Source organism: Leptinotarsa decemlineata, unplaced genomic scaffold (assembly GCF_025532065.1).
Source record: "Leptinotarsa decemlineata unplaced genomic scaffold, Ldec_3_MD MMD2_tig00026347_RagTag_RagTag, whole genome shotgun sequence".
Taxonomy (NCBI): Eukaryota; Metazoa; Arthropoda; class Insecta; order Coleoptera; family Chrysomelidae; genus Leptinotarsa; species Leptinotarsa decemlineata.
This window is the reverse complement of record NW_027412698.1, coordinates 2828821-2841039: the sequence shown is the minus strand read 5'-3', so window position 1 is coordinate 2841039 and position 12219 is coordinate 2828821. Positions and strand designations below refer to the sequence as shown.

The window sequence follows — 12219 nt, the reverse complement described above, 5'->3', positions numbered from 1 at the left end:
TCACGAGTGGAGGATTTATCGGTTACTCAAGTTGTCAAGGGTTGTTTTAGGGTTGCATTGCTTTGAGAAGGAGTTTTGATGGGTCATGGACTTGTTGATGATGTATCAAGTGGCTGTGGAGGAATTGTTAGATTTATGATGTTGTGCACAGCGCCCCCTTGGTGCTTGTATTGTAGATTGGATGCACTGTGGCAACAACTGGTTAGCTGTCAGATGTGGCAGTCGCTTAGTATTTGGAAGTTAACCTTCGGTGAGCTTGGTTCGGAGTTCACAGGGTACCATCAGACTGATTGTAGGATATATTTGGTTGTATTTGTGCCATCCTTCACGGGGATTATTTCTACAAGTCAGGATTGTATAGTGGAAGACTGATTGGTCATTTTGGTGTGGATATTTGCAGTCTGAAACTTAAGCTCTTTTGAGGATTTGTGGTGGTTACCGAACTCGTGCCAGGTGGGAGGATTTCCGAAATTAGGTATGTCTGAATCACTGTCGCATCTCTCATGTGATCTTAGCTATGATATCACTTCTTCAATTCTACAACCTTCGTTTCTCGTCTCTAGATTCATAAGAAACAGAAGGCCCTCAGTCACTCATCAAGTCCCAGTAGGACTTCCGTGCAGAGCACCGCACACGAAGAAACGTATAGAAAACCCCTTGGCCAGGGTAAGAATTTTACCATTAAATGTGTTTTTGATGAGTTTAGTAATTTCTGATTCCATCGTTATATCTCAAATGAATATTAGTATTGAAGAGAGGTTTCAACACTCATTCAATTTTCTTGATTTTTACGGATCATATGGTTATACAGGGCACCCAAAAATATACTCTTGTTATCTTGCTACTTTGCTTGATGAAAATATACCAGGGGTATTGATTAGTCAAATAGTCCTATTGAATGGGGGTTGAATCTCACCTTGTTTCATCTGATTCTGATTGAGAATTTTCTTCCGTAGGGTTTTTCTTCCTGCTTTTCTTCCTGCTTTTTTTCTTCCTGCTTTTCTTCCTGCTTTTCTTCCTGCTTTTCTTTTCCTGTTTTTTTTTGTCTTCGTTCCTGTTTCCTTTTTCTTTTCCTGTCTTTTTTTTTCCCCTATTTTCTTTCTGGATCTTATTTGGTGATCCATTACTGGTCCAGCTTGTCGTGCCCTACAGGGTGATCTATCTTGGTGGTGCTACAGGGTGATCCATCTCCGCCGTACTACAGGGTGATCCATCTCAGCAGTACTACAGGGTGATCTATCTTGGTGGTGCTACAGGGTGATCCATCTCCGCCGTACTACAGGGTGATCCATCTCAGCAGTACTACAGGGTGATCTATCTTGGTGGTGCTACAGGGTGATCCATCTCCGCCGTACTACAGGGTGATCCATCTCAGCAGTACTACAGGGTGATCCACTTCCGCCATACTACAGGGTAGCCTAACACCATATACCGGGTGGCCCAAAAGGAGCACGCAAGTTATAATTGATTTAATTGAATATTTGTGATATACTGAGATATTTGAATAATTGTTGCCCTTATGTTTATTGATACCTGTTGATATAGTGTTTGTTTATCGTTTATTGATTAAGAGTTTGTTATTGATACCTGATTGACATAGATATTTGTGAAACGGAAATTGAGGTATATTCTTCCTTTCACGATTGCTAATTGACACCGATGCGCCTACGCCTGAGCTCACGCGACGCAAACGAGTTTGTCTTACCATCCGATACTAGTATTTACGATTTCGCCTACTCAATTTTCGTGGTAGTTTTACTCGACGTATTGTAGTTTTTTTGAGCGTCGTTACTACCGTAATTTATGGCTGATTGAATTCGTGGTATATACACCGCACTCTTGTATTGACATTTGAACATCGCGTAGTAGTGTGAATATTGCATTGTTGTCTTAGAAGCGTTGTTGGTTAATCCATGTAAGTTAGGATTACTGAATAAATCATATTGGGGATTTTTATCTTTTATTTCCAATATTAATTGGTAAGTTATTGATATTGTGAGTTACTTAGGGTATCTGGAGGATTAAATTTACCTGGCGCCCATTAAGATCTATTTGAAATTTGCTAAGTTGTTTAACCCACTCCCGTCTCCACTGTTTAGCTTAGCCGCGGATACCCATCTGTCTTATTTGTTACCGACAGATGATTTAGTCCCCTCTTGTGGTTTGTGAGGTGACACAAGTACTGGTTGTGGCAGCGTATCTTCCTTGCGAGGTTCTTGCTGTCTTCTAGCCAAAAAATGTTCCACCATCACTCTGGATTAACCATTCCGTTGATGGTCATTTTTGATGATGCCTAGTTCCTTTTCGATACCTTTCATTGTATTACAGAGTCCGAAAGCACAGTCTACTAGAGTCTTGATGATTCCTATCTTAGTCGATTGATGGTGGTTGAATTCTTGGTTCAGATACTATCACGTGTGATAAAATTCAAAACTAATAATATAGAATTTATAAAAGAAATTTTTGTAACGGTCGTATTGTTGGTAATTAACATAGATTGAAGTTCAATAAAAGTGAATCTACACTGTGTCCGTAAAGTATAGAACAAATTCATTTTTAGCTAAATAGGCCATTTTAAGAAATACTCCTGAAACACGTCGATTTTTGATGTTAATTTACCGTATTTTGAAATAATAATCTAATATACAGGGTGAATTACGTTCGAGTAATGACGTCACCGTCATTTTTTTAAATGGAACACCCCCATTTTGTCTCAATTTTTGGATTACTCTAGCTGAGCTGATTCCAAAAATGTATCACATGTTGATTCCAATTGGTACAGGGTGGACAAAAATACAGTAGTTGTGTGTGTGCTAATAAAGTAACGCGTAACATTCTTTATTAGGTAAATTAACAATATTATCAAAAATACTTATTGTCGTCGCTCCATCTGCCTGTGAACGAGGTAACCAACTGCATATCCAAATTTGCCCAATTCCTCGTAAAAGGAAAGAAATCATTCACGTATAGTCAGTGGGCATACTTGAAGACTGGCTATAAATCAAATCATCTAAAAGAACAATTCGTTCAGGCCAGTCTCAACACCCTACACAGTAGGTTAATGGACTGACACCTATCAGAAAACAACTACTCCCCTGGCTAATACCACGACGACAAACCTGTTGTTTGTTGTAGTCTTCAGCTTAGTTCGAGAAATGATACTCTGACGGAATTTGATTTTCAATTATCGGAAATCATCGACTTTATGTTGATGATAGACACTAACTTGCTGTGTGTTCCAATAATTGAAAATCTATTGCGGCAGTTGTATGGCCAACAGCATATGCAGGAATAACTTCTGTGAAGAATCCTGCACTGACACCTGTCGGATATAATCCAACGCCCTCCGTGGTATTAGCCAGGGGAGTAGTTGTTTTCTGATAGGTGTCAGTCCATTAACCTACTGTGTAGGGTGTTGAGACTGGCCTGAACGAATTGTTCTTTTAGATGATTTGAAAAAAATATACGTTTCTGATTCATTAACAACATAAAGTTCGAGCCACACTTTTTCTTTCTTTGAAATACTTTATTTTTATCATAGTCGAAAAATTTTTCATGCAAATATATAAATTTTATGTAAGTCCAGTTACTGCGCTGGCGGAAGGCAAATCAAAATTCCACAATCCATGATGAGGCTGTTGTTCTCCTTATAAGAGCACACTAAGGAAACTTGATCACCTTGATGATAACTTCTGCCATGATTCTACCTAACGAATCGTAGGAATATAGAAGCAGTATTAAGAACACTGATGCTATCAGTTAATCACAATCAAAACACTTTTACAACTGGGTCCATGATCCAGGAATATCCTATATATGCTTGTACAACCCCCTTCTGTGTCACTAGAGTACCTGTTGAGTACCTGATTACCAGAACCAACCCTGAGCACAAATACCAACCATAAGATTACAAAAATAGGAGTATATTGAACCCATTCGCAATGCAGCAGAATCGTTCGAAAATTTTGGAGTATAAAAATGTTATTTGAGTTGCTCATAGAATGAAAACAATCACATTCAAACATTTCACTACATTACTGAAGTTTTTTCACAACACCAAACCGCTATTTTCACACCTCGACACTTTCAAGAGGAAGAGGAAGCTCAGTAAATTAGTATGCCAAACTAGTTCTTTATAGTAATTTCATTGCTCAGTAACCAACTAGATACGTGCTTTGAGGCTTACGCGGGTATAGAAATGAAAAAAACAGTTTCTGATTACCTTATCTTGAAATAACACAATATATTTTTTCAAATGAGAGCTTAATTCATGGTGATTTTGGCAAGAGTTGCAAAAATTTCTTGCATTTCGATTGTTTGAATTTGATAGCTGGAAAAATGTAGGGAAAAAGTTAGCGATGTGCCGAGTACGGTTTACTCGAGTCAGACTCGATTCCTGATTTAGAACTCTCCTACTCGAATACAAATTTAATTTAATTCGAGTACGCTGGACTCGATTCCGGTACTCGAGTTAGGAAGCATCGATTCGTAGTCGCTAACTCGATTCTATTTATGCGAGTCCAACTGACTACTCGAGTCTCGTATTCGAATTTTTTAACTCGCTCGTACGAGCATTGCCAACCGTACTATTCAAATCGTGTTTATAAATTTTTGGCTTTGGTACGATGTATAGTCGCCAGCACGTTAAGCTATACAAATATGTCAAATTTCTGTAATCGATTTTGAACTTTATAGCGAAATTATAAGGTTGGTTTCCGTTTGGGAAAATTTTATGGGTTACCCACCGTTTGATCGTATATTCCTACTACCTACTGTATGGGTACAGTAAGTAAAACTTATGATTTTCTACATACTCCAAAAAGGCAAGCAGTTTTGAAGAAATTCTTGGAGAAAAACTCCAATAAACTGATGCAATGTAGTCCTACCCGATGGATCCAGCGGCACGAAGCAATAATGGTTTCTGCTAAAAATTATGAAGCAATACTGAGGAGCTTAGAAGACATATCAACATGGGATGATCGAGAAAGTAGTTCAAACGCCAATATACTGCATTGCGCCTTGACTAAGGCTGACTTTATTTTATCACTGTTTGTAATTAAGAAGATATTTACTTTCAGTCTTCCATTAACAAAGTATTTGGAGACGGAAGAAATTGATCTTACAAGTGCTTTAAACTATGCAAAATCAACAGTAAATGTACTGAAGGAAGTAAGGGAAAAGGCTGATGAAGAATTTTCTGTAATTTTTAAAGATGCTCAAGATATATGCAAGAGAGAGGGTATCTCTATAGACATCCCTCGTACAACATCACGGCAGACGTGCAGAGAAAATGTAGAAAATGATGGTCCTGAATCTTACTATCGCAGGTCCCTGTTTATTCCCTTTGTTGACCACTTCATCAGCCAGCTTACTGAGCGCTTTATCTCCCACAAGGATGTTCTAACATGTTTTGATGTTTTGACAAACTCAAAAATGGAAAATAAAACTACTCAGGTGTCATGTAAAATACTTTTCAAGATGTACCAAAGTGATTTATTGTCGTACATCCAAGGACCAGCTGAACTGTATGCCGAAATTAAAATATGGACCAGAGATTAGTTGCAGTCAACCAACTTCGAAAAGAGACCCATAAACAGTCAAAGCCGACCAAGCATCTACAAAAAAAGATATCTTGATGAAGCATTGCAGTCGTGTAACAGGTATACATTTCCGGCTGTCTTCAAGCTCTTACAGATTCTAGCAACATTGCCGGTCACTTCGTGCACTGCAGAACGGTCTTTTTCTACACTCCGCTACTTAAAGGACTATCTGAGAAACTCTAGCAAAGAAGCAAGACTAAATGGTCTAGCTTTGCTGTATATTCACAAGGACGTTAGTGTAAGTTGTGAGAAAGTGTTAAACGAACTCTCTAAAAAACCAAGAAAGCTAAACTTTAAGCTGTAAGATACGATTTTTTACTTCATATACCAATGTACTGGTGTTTATTCTAAAGTTGAAAGTACAAAACATATTTGTTTATTGTCCCTAAAAAATAAAAAATTTGTTTTATTTTGCCCTACTATTCTAAAAACGTTTTCATGATAAACAACAAACAGTAAAAACAGTATATTAAAGGTATTTCCGTTACTCACAATTAAAAAGTGTTGGAGTAAACTGACTTTTGTGAAGTTACGGCCAGTACTTTTAGATAGCCTGAATCAGCAATATTGAACACGTATCCCCCACCTAACTGCGGGATATTCCCCAGACCCCACGGAAAGGCCCTGGCTTTCTGCCTGATCCCCCCCAAGGCAAAATCCTGGGCACGCCACTGCATTGATGGCTAGTTTACCGTCAGTACGGGTACAAGAAGCCAAAGTGAAAGCTTTGGCTTCTTGTCCACTGGGGTGGACTATTTTGGGCCGGTTAAAATTTCTTTCAGTAAGCGGAAAAATGCTTTAATATATAAGGGTTATGTGAGTCTGTTCATTTGTATGTCTGTCAAGGCAATACATTTGGAGCTGGTTAGCTCTTTGTCCACCGATCATTTTTTACAGGGAATAACTTTGTTAATTCTCCAGAATATATTAGTACGTTTGAAACGGAACTCGGTGTTCACGGAATTGAGTGGCATTTCAATAGCCCTTTCGCACCTGAACAAGGAGGTTTATGGGAAAGTAATGTCAAGGCCGTCAAAAATCACATATACCGGGTCATCGGAGACCAATTACTAACCTACGAATAATTTTCAACATTGTTGACGGAAATTGAAGCACTTTTAAATTAACGGACTTTGTGCCAGTTATCAGCGGATCCAACTACTCCAGAGGCTTCAACTCCGGCACATTTTTTGACATTGGCTCCTCTACGCGGCTAGAGAAATGTACGGTAAAATAGAGTGTCTCAGTCAAAAAATCAGAAATCAAACTCTGCTTTCCTTAGCCAAGCTTTCGCTTCTAACGGGAAGCTTCTTTAGGGCCTATAATTTGATGAGTTGTGAATATTTTCGCTATTAGAGAGTTATCGCCACTCCTCTGAAAAATACGGTAACGTTATTTTGACATCTACGCTTGCGCAGGTTGCTGTATTTTAGAAATAGCGTTGAAGGCAAATACCATATTACGGTATTTTGAAAGAATACCGTAAGGTTACCGTATTATGATCGTGACTCTTCGGATATTTCCGCATGTCATTTGTACCGAATCGGAAAGAAAAAGAAATAGAAAATTTCAAGAATAAACTGTATACAGTGACTTTCTCTCTGGTATTCCGGATATTTTATACTGAGTGTAATAAGATGGCACAAAACAAAAGTCGGTTAAGATTTACATATGAAAATAATATATTAGCTGGAGAAGTATTAAGTCAGAATCCCTATGAGGATGCTGTAAGATGGGAAACAATCCAAAATGATGTTAATATCTTAACCACAAAAAATTTTACAATACGAGCACTAAAGGAACACTTGAATATGCTCATATTACAATATGTAAAAAAGGATAAAATTAACAGATCCAAGTAAGTATCATGCAATTACTTCATTATTGTTATTACCTAATAAAAATTGTATTTTTAGATCTGGGATGGAAGAAGTTTATTCGGAATTGGATCAACTTCTACAGGAAATAAGCGATATTGCCAAAAATGAAATGGTTACGTCGAAGAAAAAAAATGAAAAACAATTATTGGCCATATTGGCAAAAAAAGGAAAAGAAGCCAGATGTTTAGCAATGAAGTCCCACATTATAAATAAAGAAAATAAAATAGTTAATTCAGATCATGATTATGGTAGGTATATTTTTACTTTTTTCATCTAAAACGGGAGTTGCATGGTGAAAATATATTTTGTTACATTACATTTTGTCAAATTTAAAATATATTTTCATTCATATCAAATGCTGAAGAAATTACAGCAGATGTGGATTTACAATGTCTGATTGAAGAACGTGATTCAGTGACCACACATACCCCAAACGTGAAACGAAAGATTTTGAGTAAGTAATATTCAAATAATTATTTTGTGTAAATACTTAGTACAATTGGGGCTAGTTGAAAACGGTTTTATAAATTTCATCATTTTGTGTGCTTCATTAATGTATTTAATGTTGTTGTAATTACTTGGTATTCATTACTTTTTTTTATGTCAATGGCTGCGGCATCTATGGCAATTTGCCTCGTGTTTTGGGTAGACTTTGTTACTGTTTCCATGTAGCACTTTAGGAACAGCACTGTTAATTAGAACCCAACAGTGAATGGTCGGGCAGAAAACCCTCTGTGGCTCTCTAAATTAATTTAATAACTGGAAAAAATTCTTACCTTGACTGGGGTTCCAACCCAGAACCATGCGGTTCTCAGTCAGAAGCTCTCTTTTAGGGTGGAAAATGTAATCCACCCATGAAAAAAACGCGTTGGATTATTGGAAAAAAAAACAGTATTGGGAAATTGCCGTTAGAAAGAAGGAACTGGCGTTAAAAGAAAGGCAATTAGATTTAGAAGAAAAAACACATACTAGAAAGAGAGAAGTTTGAAGCAGAAAAATTGGAAAAAGCAGAAAACAGGAAAATAAAACAAGAAAAGTTTCTACAAGACAAAGAGGAAAGAAAACAATTAATTGAAATGATTGAAGTGCAAACGCAACTATTGCAGCAGTTTGTAACATTGAGTAATACCTCTAAGTTAGTGTAGTGTAGGTTTATTTAAATATAGATTTTAGTTGTACAGGTTTTTATTTTTAAGTTAGCTTAAATAATCCTTTTTAAAGTAGGTTATTGTAAATAAAAATGCCCAACATTTAGTGTTCACTGTTTATATTTTACATATACACTAATCTGGTAGTTACGCTGTTAATCTCCCAAGTATTCTTCTAAATTTGGAGGTACCACATTAAAATATTGACTCGTCTGACTGCCATATAGGGAAGTATGGCAATTTTTTAACAGTACAGCCACTTTATAAAAGTTGTTCTATGTCTTGAACAAGAAGTTTCTGATTTTTCTTGGAATCTAAGAAAGCAAATTCTGCAGTAACTTTCTGAAAACCCCATTCTACAGCTTGTCTAACTGCACTCATGCTTCTATTAAACTCCTGTTATTGTGGAGTTAAGTGCTGGTTTCCGTAAGGACATATCAATAGATCTCTTATACCATATGCTAGATCACTATATAAAACAAAATTTTCTTCATTTGGAAATCTTGCAACTATGTCCAATTCATCGTACAAATGGGAGATACGAAAAATACCTGCATCATGTCTTCGACCTGGATATGCACCTTTCAGGCTCAATATCAATCCATCAGGACTCAACAAAGATTGATATTTTACACAATGATACCGTTTGTGTCCAGAATAATAATTTTCTTGTTCTTCTGTAAGTCTGCAAATGACTCGTGTTGTGCCATCAATAAATCCCCAGCAGTTATTTAAGGAAGCATCTTTGGCAAATACTACCTAAAATGAGAGATATTTGTTAAAAATGCTATTTTAAGCAACATTCAGAATTATTAAGCTTTACAAGAATTTTACAAATGCCAAGAATTTTCTAGAAAACTTACATGTGAGTACCTTAACTTGTCTAGATTCAACCACGGTAAATTCTGTAAATTTTCAATTAAATGGCCATGATTTTGGTATATTATATCTGCTACTTTATTTGCAATCTGCGATAATGATTGTGGAGATTATCCAAACAATGGCTCAAAATCACATAACCGATTAGGATATGCTAATCTTCGCAACAAAATACAAAGTCCATGTAGCCCTGAAATTAACAAGATCATTGGAAATATTACCAACTCTAATGAAATATAAGAGCATAAGTTTATTCAAATAAATAAGATAGTTTTTTTACTCACCAGAAATACGATGCCTTTGTTGGGTAACTATTTCATTAGGTAGGCCAAGAGCTCTTGCTAAACGAATTATATTGTCTTTGTCGAAACGGAAGTTATTTTTTACTTCAGCAGGAACTAATTCGTTCAAATCAAACCTTCCATGATCTACCAAAATTTGATATTAACTTTGGTTTTATTGCATGAAGTTAAAACGTCCAGGTTAAAATAAACTAATGGGGGTTATGTTATGATTGTGACATGACATATGCCATAAGTCAGTCATCATTTTTACGTATTCCCAAAGTTATCGCATATTGCGATAACTCTCTTTTTTTCATCATACCGTAATACCGTATTGGATGTCAAAATAACGTTACCGTATTTTTCAGAGGAGTGGCGATAACTCTCTATTGAATAACATTACAAATCATACTTACAGTAAAAATGAGCGAAAAACAATAAATTGAACATATAAATTGACGAGAAACTTATACATGTATAGGATTTTTTCTGGGTTTGACAAATGTCATACCTTCACATAAATGTCATTTTCCAATGAGTATGATGATTTCATAATTTTTGACTCTAAAGTATATACAGTAACTCACTGAAACTACATCAAAAACATGAGTCAAAAATTATGAAATCATCATACCCATTGGAAAATGATATTTATGTGAAGGTATGACATTTGTCAAACCCACAAAAAATCCAATAGATGTATAACTTTCTCGTTAATTTATATGTTCAATTTATTGTTTTTCGCTCATTTTTACTGTAAGTATGATTTGTGATGTTATTCAATGGTGAAAATATTCACAACTCATTAAATTATAGAAGCTTCCCATTAGAAGCGAAAGCTTGGCTAGCTAAAGTAGAGATTGATTTCTGATTTTTTGACTGAGAGACCCTGTTAATCTATTTTATCGAATATATATATATAGATATATATATATATATATATATATATATATATATATATATATATATATATATATATTGTTATGATATAAGTACTGTTTATTGGAATTTTGACAAAAACTAATTAGCTCATAAGTTGTTCATTTGAAGTACAGCTTAGATACCTTACCTTAAGTAGAAATTTCTTATCGTTTGTTTTCAGTATAATGGTTACGCACATATATTAACAACAAATAATCTTTCCTCAATCAGTTTGTTTCCACTGAAGCTCAAATGTCACAATCCATGATTAAAAATGATCAATCACCCTTCATATATATTGCCTGAAACACAAAAACAAATTAATAAACCATTTAGATCAATATCAGCAAACAAAATAACATTACAAATTCATTCAAAATTATCTAAATCAATATGTAGTAAGTACATCAAAGGGTAACTGAAAACAACACTCAGTATATGATAAAACCATGTAGTAAAAATGTTGAAGAACCTACTAAGTTATTGTTAATGGAAAGAGTTCATAAAATGTGCAGATTCCTGATTTCAAAAATAAATATTGTAAAATTGAAAATGTGAACTGTCATAAGACAATCAAAATTGTTAATATTAGATATTAGATTAAGTATGTTTATCCAAATGGTGAATAAACTAAGGTTAGTTTGTATAAAGTGCCAAAAAGTTACAAATTATAACAAGTTGACATGATCTAGAATTTTCGACAATTGGTTGCCAAGGAAATGAGGAGTTTATTGATTGGGGAAGCGAAGAGAGTCGATGAAGAACACTGGAAGTGGAAGCACGTTGAAATTTTGCTAAGTTTTTGAAAATTGAATTTAATTTGAAAATAGTAGGTGAAAATATTTAAAAATAAATAAAAATCCAGTAATGATAATTAGTGTGAACAAGCAGCTAATTGAAACTTACCAGGATATCCAGTTTTAGAAATTCCAACTAGACCAGTCACAGCTTCTAGATCATATTAAGGTAAAATAAAACCTATATACCATTCCAAAACATGTTGCTGATATAAGGAGGCAGGAGAGACTTTTTCATCATTCAGTGATCACAAACTCAATAAACATTATTTCACCATTTCGAACATTAATTTACAAATCATAACATTGTGAAAATTGTTTTTGTCGATAAATCAATATTTGTCACTTTCCAGTCATTCACTGTTTATTCACAAACAGAAAACTGTCATTCTATGATAAAGGTTAGAAATCATAGAACAAACATTACCATAGAGTGGTAATCTGTACTCATTTTAGATTAAGTTATGTTTCTCAGATTCTAGGTAGTGATAAGGTGATTAATATCAATGATGTTTTTTTTTTTCAAATTTTACATTATATTTATTTAGCATTTTGAAATTTTATTTGGCACAATAAATTTTGATAAACATCAAAGACCTTTCCAAGAACTCTACCTGTGGAGAGAGAGGGAGCTACATGCTGTTTAAATCCGACTGAGCTGAGCTAGACAAGGTAGGAAGTTTCCTTTAGGATAGGGTATCACCTAAAGT

General features: G+C 35.1%; 1 long non-coding RNA gene across 1 annotated transcript in view; it reads right to left on the bottom strand.

Moving 5' to 3' along the window:
• LOC141486146 (uncharacterized) overlaps positions 1–11989 on the bottom strand; it is a 216556-nt gene extending 204567 nt beyond the window's left edge. The window contains exons 1-2 of the long non-coding RNA XR_012467668.1: positions 11619–11989; positions 10861–11014 (exon numbers count right to left, since the gene is read on the bottom strand). This is a non-coding gene — a long non-coding RNA (uncharacterized lncRNA). The remainder of the gene's footprint in view (positions 1–10860; positions 11015–11618) is intronic.
• Between the last annotated feature and the right edge of the window lie 230 nt (positions 11990–12219).